General features: G+C 34.0%; 1 protein-coding gene across 8 annotated transcripts in view; it reads right to left on the bottom strand.

The window, feature by feature from the left end:
• The window catches only part of LOC105333222 (hemolin), a 36,759-nt gene that overhangs the window by 13,436 nt on the left and 708 nt on the right, over positions 1-22,615 (bottom strand). For 2 of the 8 annotated variants that reach the window (XM_066083910.1, XM_066083911.1), the window contains exons 2-4: positions 13,072-13,146; positions 11,133-11,210; positions 10,407-10,468 (exon numbers count right to left, since the gene is read on the bottom strand). The gene's annotated coding sequence lies outside the window, so the exon portion shown is untranslated. Of the gene's footprint in view, positions 1-10,406; positions 10,469-11,132; positions 11,211-11,375; positions 11,561-13,071; positions 13,309-22,615 lie in introns of those variants that run through there. The other 6 variants (XM_066083917.1, XM_066083909.1, XM_066083918.1 and 3 more) reach the window with 5 other exon arrangements.

Consider the following 22,615-nt stretch of genomic DNA (forward strand, 5'->3'; position numbering starts at 1 on the left):
AGGCTACAAAAATGACACCAAATATCACACTCATGTAAGTTTGAAAGATAATTAAAAGATCACAACTTCCCCATGATTCACACTACTGTAAAACTCAGTTAAAGCGAAGTCCTAGGGACCAGTGGATATACTTTGTTATATCCGTAATTCATTATATCCATATAACGAATTCGTAATAATAACTATAGTGAATTCACGATATGCATGTTTTCTTTTACAAGACTACAATTTTTGCTAAATGATCGAAGCTTAAAATGAAAATACATTACTTTGATAATCTTTAATAATCGGAATGCAAATTGAAAGATTTATATGAAAATAAATTCATTACAACTGTTATGCTAAATGGAGGTGCAAACTATTTAAACTGTAAAGAAATTTTTGTTATTATTCACCTCTACGGTACTCAAAATCAGTTCGCTATATCTGTATATCCGAATTCGTGATTACTGTGAAATTTTGCAAAGATTTGATAAGAATTTTACAGTGGATTCCAAAAAACTTCACTAAATCCGAGAATACACCGATCCATTTTATTTGTGGGCGTGTCAGGTTTGACCAATTAGATCACCTCATCTGATGCAGGGTATAAGGTTAGACATTGGTCGGACATCGTTACTTGAAAATGGCACTTGTTTATGTATTGATATTGTAAAACTGGGTGTTATTTTTCGATTGAGTTCAATATAATGGTGAAGCACTGTTCGCATCGGACATGTAAATCGGATAGCAGGTATCCAGAGAAGCTTATGGGAGCAAAATTCATCGCATTTCCAAAGCCAAAGACTGATTTTGAGTAATGTTTACGATCGATATCAAGTTGTCGAAGAGATGAGTAAATCTCTAGCTGAAAAAAGACATTTTATTTCCAACACCACAGTCTGTCCTTCTATACAAACTTTACCATCAGGCGAGGCAGCAAGAAATGAAGATCTTGGATTTACTAATCCATAGTCATGAAAATGTATATTGTGGAATTTCCCATATATTTCTGTTTATCTATGTTTTCATTACATTTGCTGGAGGAAGTTGCTTCAGTAGTAAAAATTTTACTTTCAAATATGCTAGAAACAAAAGTGTCAGTGATATCTTTTTTCCCTTTTGCATATTCTTGCAAACTGGGAAGCAGTCACACGTTTCTTCCTCTCCTCATACCACAAAGCATTTCCAGATTGATCCACGGTTAATCTTTCTAACTTTTCAGCGTCATCTTGTGTCATATTAAAAGCTTCATTGAGTTGTTGAAATTTAGATTGATTAATGGCACATCAGTGTCTAGAGGAAATGTAGTATTTCCACAAGCCCCATGTACAATGGTTGGAAAAGACTTGTAAGTATTTTAACTGAAAATTAACAGATAATATATTTATAATTAACATCTTTAATATGTACATAGGCTAATATATGGTAACTACAAAAATTATTGATAACAGTGTACTGTGAGAATAAAGTTAACTACATATTTATATAAATACTTGACAGTATGCAAACTCTTGTAAGTAAGTAATGTATTTAATATGCATGCATGTAATTTTATCGGTATTGTTTCTGATCATATATTTTTATTAATTTTGATATTAAAGTACGCTTAAAGTATTTTATTTACTATTTCAGTATTCTCATCTATGGATGTGCTTTCATGGGTTGCACATACTTGTTAGAAAACTGGAGGAAGAAAATGACAGGTTGCAACAGGAAATCAAACAGAGAGGGAAAGTTTCTGATGCTGCTTGCCAAACAGAGAGAGATACAATTTTCACTGCTGAAGAAGTTTCAAAGTCCAAGATCAAAAACTTGTTTGAATTTTACACTGGATTAAGTTATACATGTAGTAGATTTCTTATGCTTCTTGTGTTTCTCTTTCCAAGTTGTGAAAATACAATCATTTATGAAGACAAAAGAAAAGGAACATATGTTGACAGGTTTTCTTTGTCACAGCAGGTGTTTATGTACCTGTGCAGACTAAGAAATGCTTTAAATGTGAAAGGTTTAGCATTCAGGTTCAATATTAAGGTTCAAACCATGTCAACAGTAATTAATGCATGGGGTAGCAAAGTACATGTATTTGAGATTAGGTTCCCTAAGGTATCCGACCCATATCAGGACCTAATTATTCTAACCTTGAATATCAATAATGTATTAAATACTCTTATATTAATTCAAAGCATTTTAGTGTAGAAAAATATTAACCAACAGAAATTGTCAAAAATATTATTAACTAAGCAGTAATTAATTAATGAAGATTGCATTAAGGTCTATGGGGACAAGCACATTTCTAAAAATAAATATTCAGAGTATCAATGAATGCTCTGATGGAAAGATGCATTTAATCATTAGCAATAGGAAAACAATTTAAAACAAATTCTATACCATAAAGACTTTTTTTAGAATTGAATTTTATAGATCAAAAGCAAAGGGGGGAAACTCTTTGATAACAGGAAAAGGTAAATTATTAGGACACATTCCACTCTTACATACTGATACTTAAACATGAAAAGTATGTCCAAGTATACTGAGTATTAAGCCCTATACATATCTGTCATGCATCCCGATTCCATGAACATGGGCTATTATGGATCGGATACCTTAAGTTACTGGCCCCATCGAAATACAATCATAGGAATCATGCCAGAATTTCACAAATATGATTTTCCAAACTGTTTAGCTATTCTTGACTGTACCAAGCTAATAACTGAAAAACCTTCATCATTGAAACAGCAAAGTCAGTGCTATTCAGAATACAAATCATCCAACATATTAAAAGCTCTTGTTGAAGGTCAATTTTATTTGTTTCAGATTTATATTCTGGAAGTATTTCTGACAATGATATCATTGAACAATGTGGTTTTTATGATTATTTGAAACATTTGAAAGAAAGGGAGTTTATTGCTAATAATGATGCCTTAATGGCTGACAAAGGGTTTCTAATTGAAAAAGAGTTGGCACTTTTAGATTTGCAGTTAATTATTTCCGCCCCTTGCATCTATAGTGCTAGGCCATTAAGTGAAAGCGATGTACCCGGTAAACCTCACCAGAAAAATAGCTACTCATAGAATACACATTGAATGTGCCATCAATCAAATAAAGTGTTTTAAATTATTGAAAAGAAAAATTCCTATGAGCATGTTTAATTGTATTAATGCACATTGGTTTGTAGCTGTGATGTTGACAAATTTCCTAGATACTTTGGTACAGTTTTGAAAATAAATGTCCTTGTTTTTATTCAATATAGCACATGCATGCAAAAATTTCTTAAATATACCTGATATGGAAGCATTGACCCCATCTGTACACCACCTAGTGTTGTCTCAATCAGCTGAATCTCCTCCTTAAGGAGGTAGGATAGTGGTGTTCCCACAGCTGCGGAATCTGTCTTTACCTTTTTCACCTCCATAGCACCAATATCTGGTATGCTTAATTCATGTGCCAGGAGTTCACATATTCTAACTTTAATTTATATTATTTAAACATAAAATGTCTCGTAAAGGCTTTATTATAAAAACCTTACAATAATTTGTCAGTACATCATCTTTGGCATAATGCTGAGGATAGGCCTTTTTTTTCTTGGGGTCTGTTTAGGTTTAAAAAACACCATTGCAGAAAGTGGTTCTGGGCTGATTTTGGACCCCCGTGGTTTATGCCACTGCTGTGGCATACTAGTGCAGGCAAGAGTTGAAGGAACTTCGGTCATGCCAAGATTTTTTTTAGTGAATTAAAGTGTATATCATACCAAATGAATGGGAACAAGAACCGCTTACTCTGAAAAGCATATTTTTAGACAGGTTGAATGAAAATGTTACGATGTTTTTTTTTTTAAATTATAAACCTCATAATCTGTCGATATAAGTACATACCCAGCTTTGCATGAGCAATGACTCTCGCTGATGCTCAAAGTTGTGATCGTAATTGTCATGTATGCTTTGTGGGGAGCTTCACTATTTTGCACAGATTGAAAGCACTTGGCAGTGATATCTATTGATTCATCACTGCACTTGTACAATTTTAACGCATGTACATAACTATTCATGAAATAATTATAACCTCTCTCTTTCGCTCTCTTTAAAATTGATGTATTCCTGAAATAATCGAAAGAAATGTCAGAAGGGATTGATGTTAAGTTTATTTCGCCCGCCATGTTTACTTCAGATTGTCCGACCCGGAAGCGTCGCTATGACGTAACAAAGGTGGGCAGAGCTTATCGATGTAAAATGGATCCGTGTATTTGCTATATCCGTGTTTGTACTAAACGAGTTTTACTGTATTCACTTTAATATTTCAAATTTATTCTATAAAATGAATATATATCATAACAAGAGGCCCAGGGGCCACATCGCTCACCTGAGCAACAATTGCCTTAATTCTGATCAAATTAGCATTACAGTATCAACAATATCTTGACAACTGAGTACAGTAGATCTTGTTAAAAAAAATTTGAAAATCTGCCAATTTTTATCCACCTCTTATTTTTTAGTAAAGCCCCTTTTGTTGTTGTACCTGTAAGAAGATTTTTCTCTATTCCTATAACCCCCCCCCCCCCCTCCCCATTTCGTGGCCCCACTATTCTCTAGGGAATCATGGTTTCATCAAACTTAAATCTACCTTTAATCTCATAACCTGTGCTTTCACATTAAGTACTGAGTTTTGGACCGAAAACTTTCCTAGAATATTTTTAAGGATTGAAAAACTTGATCCCACAATTGTGGCCTCACCCTACCCCCGGGGACCATGATTTGAACAAACTTGAATCAACACTTTCTGAGGATGCTTCCATTTTAATTTGAGTTTTTCTGGCCTAATAGGTTTTGAGAAGAAAATTTTTAAAGATTTTCTCTATATATTCTTATGTAAAACTTGATCCCCCAATTGTGGCCCCACCCTACCCCCGGGGACCATGATTTGAACAAACTTGAATCTACACTACCTGATGATGCCTCCACTCAAAGTTGAGCTTTCCTGGCCTAATAGTTTTTGAGAAGAAAATTTTTCAAGATTTTCTCTATATATTCCTATGTAAAACTTGATCCCCCAATTAAGGCCCCACACTACCCCCGGGGACCATGATTTGAACAAACTTGAATCTTCACTTCCTGAGGATGCTTCCATTTTAATTTGAGCTTTTCTGGCCTAATAGTTTTTAAAAGAAATTTTTTAAAAGATTTTCTCTATATAGTCCTATGTAAAACTTGATCCCCCAATTGTGGCCCCACCCTACCCCCGGGGACCATGATTCGAACAAATTTGAATCTACACTTCCTGAGGATGCTTCCATTTTAATTTGAGCTTTTCTGGCCAAATAGTTTTTGAGAAGAAAATTTTTAAAGATTTTCTCTATATATTCCTATGTAAAACTTGATCCCCCAATTGTGGCCCCACCCTACCCCCGGGGACCATGATTTGAACAAACTTGAATCTACACTACCTGATGATGCTCCCATTTTAATTTGAATCTTTCTGGCCCGATAGTTTTTGAGAAGAAAATTTATAAAGATTTTCTCTATATATTCCTATGTAAAACTTGATCCCCCAATTGTGGCCCCATCCTACCCCCGGGGACCATGATTTGAACAAACTTGAATCTACACTACCTGATGATGCCTCCACACAAGTTTGAGCTTTACCGGCCTAATAGTTTTTGAAAAGAAAATTTTTAAAGATTTTCTCTATATATTCCTATGTAAAATGTGATCCCCCAATTGTGGCCCCACCCTACCCCCAGGGACCATGATTTGAAAAAATTTGAATCAACACTTCCTGAGGATGCTTCCATTTTAATTTGAGCTTTTCTGGCCAAATAGTTTTTGAGAAGAAGATTTTTAAAGATTTTCTCTATATATTCCTATGTAAAACTTGATCCCCCAATTGTGGCCCCACCCTACCCCCGGGGACCATGATTTGAACAAACTTGAATCTACACTTCCTGAGGATGCTTTCATTTTAATTTGAGCTTTTCTGGCCAAATAGTTTTTGAGAAGAAGATTTTTAAAGATTTTCTCTATATATTCCTATGTAAAACTTGATCCCCCAATTAAGGCCCCACCCTACCCCCGGGGACCATGATTTGAACAAACTTGTATCTACACTACATGAGGATGCTTCCACTCAAATTTGAGCTTTCCTGGCCTAATAGTTTTTGAGAAGAAGATTTTTAAAGATTTTCTCTATATATTCCTATGCATAACTTGATCCCCCAATTGTGGCCCCACCCTACCCCCGGGGACCATGATTTGAACAAACTTGAATTTACACTACCTGATGATGCCTCCACTCAAAGTTGAGCTTTTCTGGCCAAATATTTTTTGAGAAGAAAATTTTTAAAGATTTTTATCTATATATTCCAATGTAAAACTTGATCCCCCAATTGTGCCCCCACCCTACCCCAAGGGGCCATGATTTGAACAAACTTGAATCTACATTACATGAGGATGCTTCCACTCAAATTTGAGCTTTTCTGGTCAATAGTTTTTGAAAAGAAAATTTTTCAAGATTTTCTCTATATATTCCTATGTAAAACTTGATCCCCCAATTAAGGCCCCACCCTACCCCCAGGGACCATGATTTAAACAAACTTGAATCTTCACTTCCTGAGGATGCTTTCATTTTAATTTGAGCTTTTCTGGCCTAATAGTTTTTAAAAGAAATTTTTTAAAAGATTTTCTCTATATAGTCCTATGTAAAACTTGATCCCCCAATTGTGGCCCCACCCTACCCCCGAGGGCCATGATTCGAACAAACTTGAATTTACACTTCCTGAGGATGCTTCCATTTTAATTTGAGCTTTTCTGGCCTAATAGTTTTGAGAAGAAAATTTTTCAAGATTTTCTCTATATATTCCTATGTAAAACTTGATCCCCCAATTGTGGCCCCACCCTACCCCCGGGGACCATGATTTGAACAAACTTGAATCTACACTACCTGATGATGCCTCCACACAAGTTTAAGCTTTACCGGCCTAATAGTTTTTGAGAAGAAGATTTTTGAAAAATACCAACAAATTTTCAATAATTCTCAATTATCTCCCCTTTAAAAAGGGCGTGGCCCTTCATTTGAACAAACTTGAATCCCCTTTACCTAGTGGTGCTTTGTGCCAAATTTGGTTGAAATCTGCCCAGTGGTTCTTGAGAAGAAGATGAAAATGTGAAAAGTTTACAACGACGACGACGACGACAACGACAACGCCAACGACGACAGACAACGGACAAATTGTGATCAGAAAAGCTCACTTGAGCCTTTGGCTCAGGTGAGCTAATAATATACCACTGTTATATTTAACTTTTAAAATTAAAAGGACAAAAGGTTTCATTATTTCCAAATGATTAATTCTAACAAATAACAAACTAACAAATATGAGCACTTAAAAAAGCAACATTAAAAAGGATCTCAACTGGGAAGTCCTCCTTTGTGCATCATACTTGACGTCACATCTCTGGAACATTTTGTCCCTTTCTTGAGGCTTAAAACCCTGAATAATTCATTAGGTGCAGTTTAATTGTAAAATGTCGATATTTTTCCCCTTTCATCAAATTGTTGCAACATAATGCTAGCAATGATATGTAATCAACAGCTGTTTCATCCAGAGTATGATGGCTTGGCCCCACCATCAGGCAGCTGTCATATAAAAGACACAAAGACATTGACAGAAATTAGGCACCATCCAACCAGCATTCCCGACTTTCATATTTTAATTCACTGATGAATGATGGATGCACTTCATTAACTAGCTACTATTACTGAATTATCTTCACTTGAAGATGGAGCAATTCATCAACAAATTCTGCATAATGAGTTCTAGAACTGGGACAAAAGCCTCTGATTTTCAAATATGACAATTTATTACTTGCAGAGAAAAAACCAGCTTCAAAACCGTCATTTCAAATTTGTTAGACAATCAGGAAGAACTAGCTCATATTTTTCATCAGATGAGTTTAGCGTCTTTTTGACAGCTCATTTTTAGAACTGCTTATCGATGCATTGATGACATTTAGTTTTTTAAAAGTTCAATTTTTAAAAAAGCCTATCTTATATTGTATGTAACACGTCCTATCAATGACAACTGAATACAGAAATTTGTAACTGATATGAACACGTGAAATCTTATTGTTATACTTTCATGTTAAATACTAAAATCTGATTGGTTAAGACGCAGTTAATAATATTTACTATTACCCTCAGCGTTAGCAACGCACTTGGCAACGGGTAACATTAAAAAATGTTACATGCGCGAAAATTATGCGTGTACGGTTCGCTGTAGAATTCACGTTATTCCTATATAAAAGCAGTAAAATTTTCTTAAAAATTTTAAAAAAGACATTCAGTATAACAAAATAAATAGTGCCTGTTTGGGAGGATAACAGTTGAAATTGACACCCCTCGAAAACCATTGTCAACCTCCGCTTCGCGTCGGTTGACAATGGTTTTCTCGGGGTGTCAATTTCAACTGTTACCCTCCCAAACAGGCACTATTTATATATTGTTACTACGTTTAAAACATGAATGAGTCCAAAATACCTGCATGGGCAATATTGGTCATTCCAGTCAATACCATTATTAATTCATATCTATTCATAGAATTTACATCAAAATCTACCATGATGGTCACCCGCAGACATTAGGATTGAAGTCAATACACAATCTCTTTGGTGTTGATTGGTTAAAGAACCATAAATCCTTCCAATCTGAACAACAAGATGTATAATGCCTGTATACCTGACAGCTCAACTCTACAACACCACCATACTACATGTATCAATAATGAAGAGTTGTTGGTTGTGTAATATGACTACATGTACATATACAACATTCCTTGCACTAGCCAGCAAGAGGAATGCTTTGATGATAGGAGGAAGGAATGTGTACTACATTAACTTCCAAAAATGATCCATACATGTATTAATGTGATATGCAATTTCAACAAGATCACATCTGTGTCATATCTATGTAAGAGAAGATCAAAACAGTTTGAAGTGGTATATTCTCTCTTATCTTATTGAATCCTCATACAGCATCGGGCAATGAGACAAAGACCAGTACCCAAACTTTAATCATGCCACTGCAATTGTTTTCTTTAAGGAATAAGGAATCATTCTTATCATTCATATACAGGAAACTCATTTAGTGGTTTACCCTTGTACACATCAATTCTGATCACTGTCAGTTTCCATTAATATCTTTGTCAAATGCAATTTCTTTGTACTCAACCATACATTTACACTCACGATTTACAAATAATCTTATAAAGGCATTATCATATTTTCCTAAGAAACATTATTACTTAAACAAGTGAAAAGCTGTCAATGTGACAGCAAACCGGGTTTTCTTTTATGTGAACTGTATCCATAATCCATGTCAACCCGTATCCAGTGAAATGGAGTACCCTATATGCAATATTTTGCCAAAAAATGACTAAATTCAAAAGCTGGTATTTTTTTCATAAATAATCAGAAATCAAAATCCAAGCAATATGCACTCCTCTGATGCATGTACAATTGATCTGCAAAAGAACAACTTCCTATCTTGAAAACTGTAGGAGGAGTTATTCGTACAATGAGGGCACCCTATATGCAATATTTTGCCAAAAAATGACTAAGTTCAAAAGCTGGTTTTTTTCCATAAATTATCGGAAATCAAAATCATAGCAATATTATGCACACCTTCTGCAAAAGAACAACTTCCTATCTTGAGAACTGTAGGAGGAGTTATCCGTACAATGAGGGTACCCTTTTGGCATTTTCACCATTTTAATAACCGAATTTTTCCGTTGAAAAACCCGGTTAAAAAAAAATTATGATTGAAAAAAATCATTCTCCCTTGAAGAAACAAAACCCCTACCCTGAAATTGGAGCCCTGCATATAGGTTATATTTCAACATTTTACACTGTCTACTAGGATCATTAATATTTAACAGTGTTTACACAACACACATTTTAGATCATAAAAAAAACCAAGCAAGCCATATTTTTCACATCATATTACTAAGAGGTTTAACCCTTATTTGTAGATACTCACTTAAGCATGAAATGATCAAGTTTTTCTTCATTTGACGATTCTATATTTATGACATTTGTTTACACGACACAAAGGGACAAGGTAAAACTGCTAAAAAGATTGTTTTTAAGCTAGTATTTGCAGGACCTAGATAAAGTTGAAATGTGTAATAAAAAAAAATTCTAATGAGATATTCAGTTTATCATATACCGTATTATTTAGCATGTAATTTCCTGGCGGGTCAACATGCAGTATAAACACAAATATATCATGTCCCATATCTTACACAATGAAATTCTATATATGAACCCCAGTGACGCATGCATGATAGATGATAAATGCAAATAAAACTTATTTCTGGTTATACGAGTTTAAGGCGTTTAATCAGAGTGCGGTTTTGTGCACCCGCCTGACAATCGGCCTACCTGCACTAATACAGTCAGTTACAGATGCCCACTCATTCCAACCCCAGACTTCAAAATGTCTCCTGAGAAAAAGAAAAAACAAGATCAATCAAAACCCAAGGGCAAACAATGTACGTGTGCCCACACACTATTAGTAAGATGTCCACATAACAGTGCTAACATTTCCCTAATCCTGTCAGTCTGAAAACAAAATGAAATGTCTCCCTGAAATATTGAATAAAAGAAATTATAAATAAATTAAGAATCCAGCATCACAAAGAAAGTTCCAATCCCTAATTACATTCTTTTCTTTAAGTTGACTTTAAAAAAAAAAAACACCATAATAATAATAAGCTAGTTTATAGTTTTTGCTGCATTCTTCAGAAGTTTATTTCACAGTCAACTTGTTAAATACTTGCTGGATGTGGATTAACCTGCTAATTAAAGAACACTTGCTGGATGTGGATTAACCTCAGTGCTGTGGTTAATTAAAGAATTAGCATGCAGCTACAGAAACAAATCCTACCAAAATGCGTGGCTGCAAACAATTAGGCATCATATCAATTTAAGAAACTTGGGTGTTTTAGCATGGATAAGAGTTGTTAGCTTTGTCCTAACATTTTGAAGCTGTAGGGAGCATAAAGGAGAGGAAAAAAATATTATAATTTCAAACTATACATATGTGTATCTTACTTTTGATGTCTGAATAAATCAGAAAATTTAATCTACAGATGAATGTTCACTTACCCATATTCAACATGTGACTTTTACCATATGGATGTAAATGGACATCATTTCTTTGCACGCATCAAATCTCCATATAATCTACAACATTAAAAATAACAAAAATAAGCCAAAATTAATTCAAATGAAGTCTCCCCCTCATGTGTTCCATTCAACCAAAAATGTTAAAGACTGGCAAGGGATAACCCCCAAATAATGAAACACTGTCCTAACAATCTTCTTAAGAGTCAACGCAGGAACACTCACATTTCACTGGGAATAATTCACATAAAAAAGAATTAACTGTGCGAGGAGTAAGTACCATCAAGGGACTTGAGCCATTGCTGTGCACTGGGTTTTGGGGACATTTTTGCTCTGGATGCTGCCCTTTTACATCCGAATGGGCCACTGCACAGGGCATCCAAACAATGATATTCCAGATTTCATTACATTATTTAACAACAGATTTTCTGCCAAAAAATCAATGAACGTGAAAATTGCTTGTTGGAGTATGATTACGTACAGGGAAATTGTTTATCTGGCATGATATAATGAAATGAGATTGCATATATGGGGAGGGGGTGGATTTTGATTTATTAAGCATCTGTGAAAACTCTTTATACCCTCAGTATTATAGTTATAGTCCATTTGATGAATAAATGAATATTATAATAAAATCAAGATGGTTCATAGTAATGCCACATTAAAGTGAAGTCTCCATAACATGTTAATTTTAGCATATTACTGTTGATCTTTGAAGTTATTCACATTACCATAATTTTTTGCTATTGATCATTTGTTTTCTGGCTCATGAATATAAGCAACAGAAGTGGTGATTAAAAATATGCAAAAAGATATTTGTATGTAATTTGCTATGACCTTAACCGTAGACCTAGATACATGGCTCAAGGTCACTGCACACCCTTTACCCATTAAGGCACTCTGTGGGTGAGGTATGTACCAGATTGGGTCAAGGGGAGAGGCTATGCACCTAACAAGCAATCTCCGAAGGACAGACAGACAGAAGGATGGAAAGACAGACGCACAGATTAATCACCACAGGGTGCCCGCAAAGTGGGGGGGGGGGCCCTAATGATTAAATAATTTTCCAATTTAACCTTGCCAAGGGATTGGGACAACATTAAAATAAAATATTAATCCCCATTACATTTTTAAACTTACACCTCATAAATCATATAACATAAATGAATTAAATGTTGCTTAAAGAGATGGGTGGAGGTAGAAAAATTGGAAAATGTGTGATACACAAGTAGACAAAATCTTTACTGAAGAGTATCAAAATACATCAACACAACACAATAGAAAAAGATTGGAGGAATCAATATAGCACCTGGGGAGGGATCTCTGGTGTCAACAACCAAATTGGATTAGAGTTTAATCAATGAGCAATGTAATGAAGTCGGCTGTGTTGTAATAGACCTTCAGGTCTCCTCTGTCACACCCCAGGCACCTAACCTAACACCGAGGACAAATGACTTCAGTAATGGAGGCCACACACGATATATCCACGTTATGTTATACCTCGTATAGTGTCACTAAGACACTCAACAAGATTTTCTCTTGGTTTTTCCTTAATTTCAACAATTTTTTTTATGCTAGCCCATGTTAACTTTTCATAATATGCAAGATATGGACTGAGACAGAGAGTAGTCACGTATTACAGTATACAAAATTGATTTTTTTTTTTTTTCAATGCAAGATATATTGACAACATGACAGTCACTTATAAACCACATATGAACAGAAGAATAATTATTTTAAAAAATCATTTTTTCATTTCAAGAAATGCATGCAAGATTATTAACTTTCAGTTCAATTATTAGATAGATGTATACTATACATTTCACTTATTTAGAGAATTCCAACTTCTATCGTTTTGGAAAAAAATATGTTTAAATTCAATGATGACCAAAAAAAAGAAAAAGAAACCCAAGATACCTACATGAATCCCTTGGCATTTCTCATTGATACCCTCACTAAGGAAGGCTTCGGGGTATTCAATATTCCGAGACTTTCACTGTAACAAAATTATAAAGCTTGGATTACACAACACCCATCACAATTAATCAATACAGCAGCATCTTGTTGTTTTAAACACTTGTTTACTTCCAAAATGGCTTTGCATGAAAGCACACAGGCGCACAATCCAATCAATAATCTATCACACGAACACAAGAGACCGACTATCATACACTAACTGTTAGGCCTTCAATAGATCTGATTCAAGGGAGGCTACTCTTTCACAATGCATGCAAATCAAGCAACTCTCATTCGCTTTAATTGCCCTATATCCATCTCGCAGCTGCATTGATGGATGAAAAATAAACATTATGACAGCTGCATCTGGTTTCGTGCTCACTGTGTGGTGGGTGTTAATTATAAATTTTTCTCAAAAAGTATCAAGGAGTCGACACAGTGTCTGCTGGATGTGCCACGGACCAGCAACTCTCATCTTTATTGATCAATCTTATCCATCTGTTTTAAATTGCAGTATTTAAATTATTTTGGAAAAAGGTAACACACTTCTTAATTACAAATACTAGTATTTTTTTCCCTCTCTGCACTGATCTCTCAAGAGTATTGAAGGTGTACCTACATAACATTTTCCGGTTGCCATGAATTAATTGTTGAAAATTGTACTTTTTGAGAATGCACTATTCTCCTGTCAACTGTCCAGCAAAAAATTTCAAAAACAGAAGTGAATTTGTGAAGCAAAGAAAAAATGTTCAAATCATTAACTTGAACCTCATGTACAATTCATATGGTTTTGAGACAATGGTCAATGGATTCGATATAAGGAGTAAATATAAATTAAAATTACAATTAAATCTATCTTATCCAAATACATGATGAGTTTCATTTGCATATAATTTTTTTTAGAAACCAAACATATTCAGAGAAGATTATTTCACTGAGTGAAAGACAAAAAATTAATACTTGTTAATACATAAAGGTTCATCACTGTCTAATAAACTAAACTCATAGCTTTTGTTTACTGCCAGTTCTTGTGATGGATGTCTGTGAAGATGAATTAATGTTTCTCATTACATTATTACCAGTGAAACAAAAGGCCCATGGGCCACATCGCTCACCTGAACCACAGTTCCTTGTAACATTCTATTTCAGCATGCTATTTCTATCTTAAACTTGGAACCCCTTTTTGGGGCCCTAGTATTGGTTCATGGATTATGGTTGGGTTTAACAATTTCAAATCTATACTATCTTAGGATGCTTGCATAGTAATCTCACAAACTGTAGCTTTGTAGTTCCCAAAAAGAAAATTTTTAAACATTTTCCATAATATACATTTCTTTGTTAAACTTTGAACCCCTCTTGGGCCCCAGTATTAGTCTGGTGGTCTGGGGCCCGTTTCACTAAAAGGCGTAAGATACGACGAAACTTAAGTTAGGCCTTAGGGCGTACGCCAAAATTTAGTCCGGCGTAAACTGCGTTTCACTAAGAGGCGTACGCCTGGCCGTAAACACTAGTATCGGACTAAGTTAAGGCCAGGCTTACGTCCTTGACAACGGGCTTATGCACATGCGCAGACAGGTGATAAACAGTAGAAAGGAAGATAGATAGATAAATATTTAGATATGTAGATAGATAGATATTCTTTAGATAGATAAAAAGATAGAAACTTGTCAATCGTGTTTGCGCGCGCGCGCGCAGGCGCGCGAGAGAGAGAGAGAGAGAGAGAGAGAGAGAGAGAGAGAGAGAGTATTCAGGCATATTAATCCTGTTTAGTGACAAAATCACACAGCAAAACTTGCTAACCTGTTTTATTTGAAAGATATATTTGATGAAGCATATAGGATATGTTCATTCAAAATTATTTACTCAACAAAACTATTTTGTTATCGATATCTCCGAAAAGTTAACCATGTTTCGAACACCCTTGGAATTTCTATTATTAATTATGGCCTGAGTATAAATATTTTTTTATGAAATTTTCTGGTTTCCTCTTGCTATAATATCCTGAAAGAAAATCAGTGAATTTGTTTAAAAATAGAAAATATAGCAAATTAATGCAATAATGAGCTATTTAATCATGGATTGGACAATATTAAGCAAGCATCGAACAACCATACCACAGATACTAAAAATAGCGAAATTTTAATATTTCATGCAAAAAAAAACAAAACCGAAGAGGCTCGGATAAATATATTTATTACTTTCATATTAAGATTTGGATCAATGTAAAATGTGGAGCAAAAATGACCTTGGAAATAATTGATGAATTCCAGGTCTAATTTTTTTTTACACAATTTGTTTCCGAAGTTAGCTTTTTTTTTAATTATTTAAGTGAAATGGTACGTACAAACCATAAGTGCATGCACGTTTATTTGTAAATGCGTGTGTCAGACGTATGGTGGACTCAACATAAACTACCCAAGTACACTTACATGTGTATTTAGTATATTGAACGATTCTTCATATTAATTTGAAGCTAATAAAGAGGATGTGTATGTAACCTACGAAATAAAATTCTATTTAATCTGGAGTCAATGTTTTGCATCGGTTGTATGATAAATAAATTATCTAATATTTAAAAAAATTAGGAACTTTTGACGACTCTAAAACATACATGTAGTTGGAGCTTTCATCATATTTTGGTATTTACATTTTAACAATACTGAAAATACTTTTGTGATTAACCTTAGTTACACTACCTAAGCTAACACCTTTTACTCGCCAAAAATTAAATAAAAAAAGAGGAAAATAAAAAAGTTAATAATTCACTTAGTGAGATTTAAATTGAAAAAATCCCGCTCACACATATTTTGCGTGGAAGTTGGGTGGGGGGGGGGGGGGGGATGGGGGTGAAATGCTTGAAATGCTTGACAAATATACCTTTGTACTACATATGCATAATGTATGTAGTTCTGCATTATTCATTGCCCAATTTACTAAAATATATGAAAACGTAAATCAAATTATTGAATAAAAATAATCGAATGACAACTATATCTCGATTGTCTAAATATGTCATTTTAACATGTAAACGGCAAGTGCAAATATAAAGAATGTGCATAAAACATGGTAAGAAAGTTTCTATTCGAGAATTGGTACCACCTATCAAAACTCTCTATTTTCTTAATTTCATATGAAATTTTAAAAATTTACATGACAAATTGTACAATTTAATATTACGGTAAGCACCGATATTCTCAGCATCAGAATTAGCAATCATTTCATGTTTACGCCATAAGTTACGACTACCCTTGGCTAGGCGTAGATTTTTGTCTTAACTTAAGGCAGGCGCAAAGTTACGCCTTTTAGTGAAACGGACCTTAGTCCAAATATTTGACTTAGTCCGGACTTACGACAGGCGTAAGGTTACGCCGGGCGTACGCCTTTTAGTGAAACGGGCCCCTGAGCTTTATTGATTTAGAATCTACATTTTTTAAGGATGCTTGCATAGAAATCTCACAAATTGAAGCATTGTAGTTCTTGAGAAGAAGATTTTAAACATATTTTCTGTATATTTTTAACTTTGAACCCCACCTCAGACCCCATTTTTGTCAGGGGGCCAACATATTTTCATTAAATATACTAGCTTTGGGGTAAATATTGGCATTCCTGGTGAATGGTTCTCAAGAAGAAGATTTTTAAACATTTTTCCTACATATTTCTATGTTAAACTTTGAAGGCCCCAGTTTACAGTGGATCTTGAGAAGATTTTTAAACATTTTTCCTACGTATTTCTGTGTTAAACTTTGAACGTGGCCTGGGGCCCCAGTTTTGGTCTGAGGGTCATGATTTTTACAATATAGAATCTTCACTATATATACAAGCTTTTATGTCAACATTGGCATTCCTGGTGCAATGCTTCTTGATATAAAGATTTTTAAACCTTTTTTCCGTAATTTGGTATTAAAATTTGAACCCCATCTGGGGCTCCAGTTTTGGTCCGACGGTAACAATTTAGAATCTTCACTATATATACAAGCTTAAATGTAAATCATAGGCGTTGGAACCGGGGGGCTAGGGGGGGGGGCTTAGCCCCCCCACTTTATTTGCAAAGTTAACCCTTACCATTAGACACATAGCATCAAGGATGGTTCAGCGCCTCCCCCCCCCCCCCCCCCCCCCCCCCCCACTTTTCTTGCAGCAAACAGAATTGTTTCTAAATTTACCTTAAAAAGATTGAAATATTGTGAAGTTGAAGTCATAGGTATACTAGCTCCCCCCCCCCCCCCCCCCCCCCCCCCCCCGCCACTGTAAATATTGGCATTTCTAGTGCAGTGGTTCTTGAGAAGGAGATTTTTAAGGACAAACACCCTATACTCACTGTTTTGCAATTATCTCCTTTTTAAAAAGGGTTACACCCTTTATTTTAACAATTTTGAATCCTCTTACCATAAGGATGCTTTGTACCAAGTTTGGTTAAATTTGGCCCAGTGGCTTTATAGAAGAAGTTAAAAATGTGAAAAGTTTACAGACAGACTGACAACGGACAACAGGTGATCAGATAAGCTTACTGAACCTTGGTTCAGGTGAGCTAAAAACAAAAAGCAAAAATAACCAAATGAAAAAAAAAAACGCAATAACAGCTAGTATATCTCCACAATCTATGGCAAACAGTAAGTAATATATCATACAGCAATTGTGATGCCATCGAAAAAAATAAAATGAAAATCTGAACCAACATGTTTGATGTTAATTGATGCATGTTGAAATATGCCCATGTCACAAACTGTTGATTTCCATTATAATTATTATTATATGCAAGCCATGTACTTTATAACATTGTACAATGTAGTGATTTGATCTCCCCCCTCCCCTTTGTTATTCTATTTTTAGCATATCCTTTAATGTTGCAGATGTATCATAAATGTACATATGGAGAGGAATTTTTGGAGTCTTGGTAAAATGGGTAGGCAAACCCGGGCCGGGGCAAAATAAAAGCCGGGGCAGATCGATATTTTTCAATTTTCTTTGTTAATACTCAACCAATCTCATTGAAATTTTCAGGACATGTCAACAATCAGTATAAATGTATTCGCTGTAAATATTTATGCAAAACAATGTATATTAAGGAATTTGTCGACGATTGTTGATTTTCAAGTTGGTAAAATTGGTAGGCAAACCCGGGTCGACATTTTACGGTTTTGTTGACTTATTTAAGAAAAAAATGAACATTTCACGTTTAATTCCGGTAAAACATATAAAATACTAATAAGATATGTTCATTTATTGAACGAAAAATAATTATTCTTCAATTAATAACAGTTTTTAAGAAAAACCGGGTCACTAAAACCGGATCCGATCATCCGGGGCAAACTTAAAAATTCCGAAATTATGAGGATGTTATTGTGACATTGCCCAGCTCTAACCACAAAGAGATATCCTCATTAGTGCCTAATTTATTAAATTGAAAAGGTAAGTAATGTTTTGGTGTTACACATTAATTTTAAGTTTTAATAAATATTTAAAGAAAATATTAAAAGCACTATATTTTTTTTATTAAATTTTGTTTTTTGTAAATTTTATTTAGCACTATTTATTTTAAAAGAGCTGTGATAATATGAACGAATAAGCATGCTGGTTTTTGTTTTGTTTTTTTGTTTGTAAACGACCTAGCTTCTTCTCAGCTTCCTCTCTTTTTAAAACTATCCTATTGAGATGTCAGTTTCCTCTCTATTAGCTAATTATCATAATGAGATGAAACAGTAGTTAATTGATCAAACAGCTTACATTAGGGCTTATGTGTGATTAAAAAAATAATATTAAAGCTAGGCACAGTATCTGTGATATTTATTCTCAAATTATGTGTTTTATTGTTTATATAAAGTAACATTAATAAAACATAAATAAAATCCATGTTGGATAACATAGACACACAATTATTACGGAATTATCAAGTTTGTCCCGGGTGATCGGATCCGGTTTTAGTGACCCGGTTTTTCTTAAAAACTGTTATTAATCGAAGAATAATTATTTTCCGTTCAATAAATGCCTATTTCTTATTAGTATTTCATTTGTTTTACCGGAATTAAACGTGAAATGTTCAGTTATTTCTTAAATAAGTCTACAAAACCGTAAAATGTCGACCCGGGTTTGCCTACCCATTTTACCAACTTGAAAATCAACAATCGTCTATAAATTTCTAAATATACAATGTTGTTCAGAAATATTTATAGCGAATACAGTTATATCAATTGTTAACATATTCTGAAAATTTCAATAGGATTGGTTGGGTATTAACAAAGAAAATTGAAAAATATCGATCTGCCCCGGCTTTTATTTTGCCCCGGCCCGGGTTTGCCTACCCATTTTACCAAGACTCGAATTTTTGTACTTAAAACGGTATAGATTGATAATGAACCTTAATAACTCACTTTCGTATCGCACAATCATTTTGACATGTGTTACATTCCTACATGTGTACTTTTGTTTTTGCACTTCTTGTGAATACGAAGTTTACCTTACATGTACTTTGTATGAAGAATTATGAAGTGTTCCGAATGTGTGTTTAATCAATTTCTCTGTTTATGCGGGAAATAAAAAGTCTTTGTAAAAATAGTTTGAGAGTGAATACGAGATTTTGAATATTTAATATTTTACATGATAATGTTATGTGTTGTTTTGTTATTTTTTAGTCGAGAATCGACGAGATTTTTGTATAATAGAACTCTGTATGTAGATTTTCTGTAATGATTTCTATTGATATTACGTGATTTATACAGACTCCGTGTTTTTTTGTGTAATTCTATGTTTCAATCGTGCGATGTATGGAATTCTGTTTTTGCTGATATAAAAGCCAGAAAATTCTGTAACTCGCTCTCTTTGGGTTTTTTCTCATTCTGGAGACGATGTAAGTCATTGTTTTTAATTTATTATTGTTTAGGCTGCATCTTTATTTTTGAGTTTTATTGATTTTCGTGTCTAAAAGGTTTTTTTATTTACATTTGATAAGTGAAAGAGATTCTAGTAATTTATTTAGCTAAATTTTGAGAATTTGATCAGATTAGTTTTTAAAAGTAAGTTACACGTAGATTTGACAGATTCTATTTTATTTATTAAGTTAATTAACATTGTTGGGAAATCTGATTTTTTTTTTAAAGGTTTACCTTATATTTCTAAAACGGTGCTACATTTTCGGGATGATTTTGGATTACTATGATAAATTATAGTTCGAATAGTGTTTGTTGAAATTTGAACTTGATGATTGTCTCAAGTAATTTCAGTAGTTAGTAATTATTCTAAGTAGTGTTTAATTAAAGCATAGAAAACTTCTCAAGAGTGATTTTTCCTCTGAGAGCTCCAGAATTTGAAGGGTGATTTTCCCCTGAAAATTCATTGTATAAGTTTAACTTTATTACTCACTGAATTTAATGGGTGATAACCCCATTTAATTTCAGTTCTTTTTTCATATAATTTAAAACTTGAAGTATTGTCTTTGGTGAATTATCCCAAATTGTTCCCCTTTAATTGTGTTATATTAGCAAGTTGATCTCGACGTTCAAATGAATAAATTTGTTAACTTTCTGAATTTGTGTCTCATTACAATAAGTCTTAGGACTTCAGTTCAAGAGTCAGAGTCCTGGTCAGCGTCAGGGTCGGAGTTAAAGTATTAGAGCTAATTAGGTCAGTTTAAGTTATGTTTTACTATGGGTCATTTAATTAAGTTTCCTTGCTGATGGGAGATAATCAGCTGATGGCAGCGCTACTGGGTAAAAGGAATTTCCCACTACAATATATATATTTACACACTGTCTACAGTTTATATATAATGATTTTGCAGCAATATAAACCACATGCTGTTAAATTAAAAGAAACAAAATAACAACATGGGTTGATAACGTCAACACCAATTTCTCCTATCTGTTTCTGGCCACACCTGATGTGACAGCCCCATGACTGAAATGTTTGGCATCTAATTATGATTGGCACAGATAGGGCACTAATGAGTTTGGTATAGGGAGGAGGGTTAATAATGCTTGACCAGTTCAAGAAATTATCACTGCAAAGTCTGTGGGAGTTAACCAACTCAAATCTAGTGATGATAATTAACTTTCTCAGGGACATCTCCCTCTCTCATGTCCAGAGAAATAATGCATTTAGATCAGGACTGCATTTCCGACACTTCTGTTATATTAATCAACTTGTTCTAGAGATTGATACTGTATAATTAACCTAACTTGAAACTGGAGTTGGCTAGACAATGATGGAGTTCAGATTTACAGATTACCAAAAGTTAGGAGCAATTTATAGGTACAAGGACATCTATTAAATCCAAATGGACTATTTTCTTTTATCCCCCTGCTAAATCTGTCACCACAAACTAATACAAAAATAACAGCTTTTTTTCTGGATGATTGTCTGGTAGATAATGAAATTCACTGTTGTAAATTGTACTCCATTCCAAAACGTGTTTAAGTTTTCATAAGATTTACTTGCCTTGTTCTGATTTTTGAATTAGAACCATTTAACAAGGCCTTGGACTTTCAGTATGATGTAACTATTTATTTCTTGCATCAAAACAAGTTAAAATGACGCTGGTACACCGATTGTGTATTCTTCCATCAAAAGCCAGACAAATCTTGTTGATTTCAAAGAGCCATGACTGAGTGGCCAGCAATGAAATAGACAAGCCTACTCACATTGCCAGTTTACACAACTACATAAAGTCCAAGCTCTTGTTAAGGTAAAGATCTAGTAAATGATTCCAGAGTGACTTTTGGGTGCTAGAACCATTATGGTGTCATAATTAATTTGATGAATCTTTTCCCGTATTTTACGGCCTTAAAAGAATTATGTAGAAAATAAAACAATTTTAATTTTGACATTTTGTATTTAATCCCGGGAAAAGTGGTCCCGGTACCTATATTCGATTTGACATCATTTTAAAGAGGAGGTAAAGAGCTTGTTTAATGCCGCTTTTGGAGAGACTGTAGGCATTCTAGATATATTTCATTCGTCAAAAATGGACAAAACTCTGAGATTTGTTACTTTTATCCTTCATATTTCTTAGAAAATTGTTGTTTAAGACATGATTTTACATTGTGTTTATCAAAAATATAAGCCCCAGTAATCCCTATGAAACAAAGATATATTTATGAGGCATCATTAAAAGAATTTATATCTTGAATTTCATAAACCTGTAGGCACATTTCATTTACTAGATCTTGACCTTAAAATGGTTCTAATTAATTCATTTAGATTTTGCTCAGAAATGCAATTACAAATCACTTACAATCACAATATGTGATGTTTTGGGGGTTTTTTGCCCTTTTTTGCATTTATTAGTTTAACATTAAAAAAACCGTTTCCACATTTAATGGAATCTTTTTCTTTTAACTCCCACATCAAACCACACCCTTTAAAACTGACTTATTAACCTACAAATTACCTATATATGCGTGTGAAGTTAGATGTTTCTGTGTTAATTTAAGGGTAACTTTTATTTTGGACAGTCTAAGCATAAATTTAATTGAACTATAAACAGTTATAATGGCATTAATACTTGTTATTTATTT

This window comes from Magallana gigas, chromosome 5 (genome assembly GCF_963853765.1).
Source record: "Magallana gigas chromosome 5, xbMagGiga1.1, whole genome shotgun sequence".
Classification (NCBI taxonomy): Eukaryota; Metazoa; Mollusca; class Bivalvia; order Ostreida; family Ostreidae; genus Magallana; species Magallana gigas.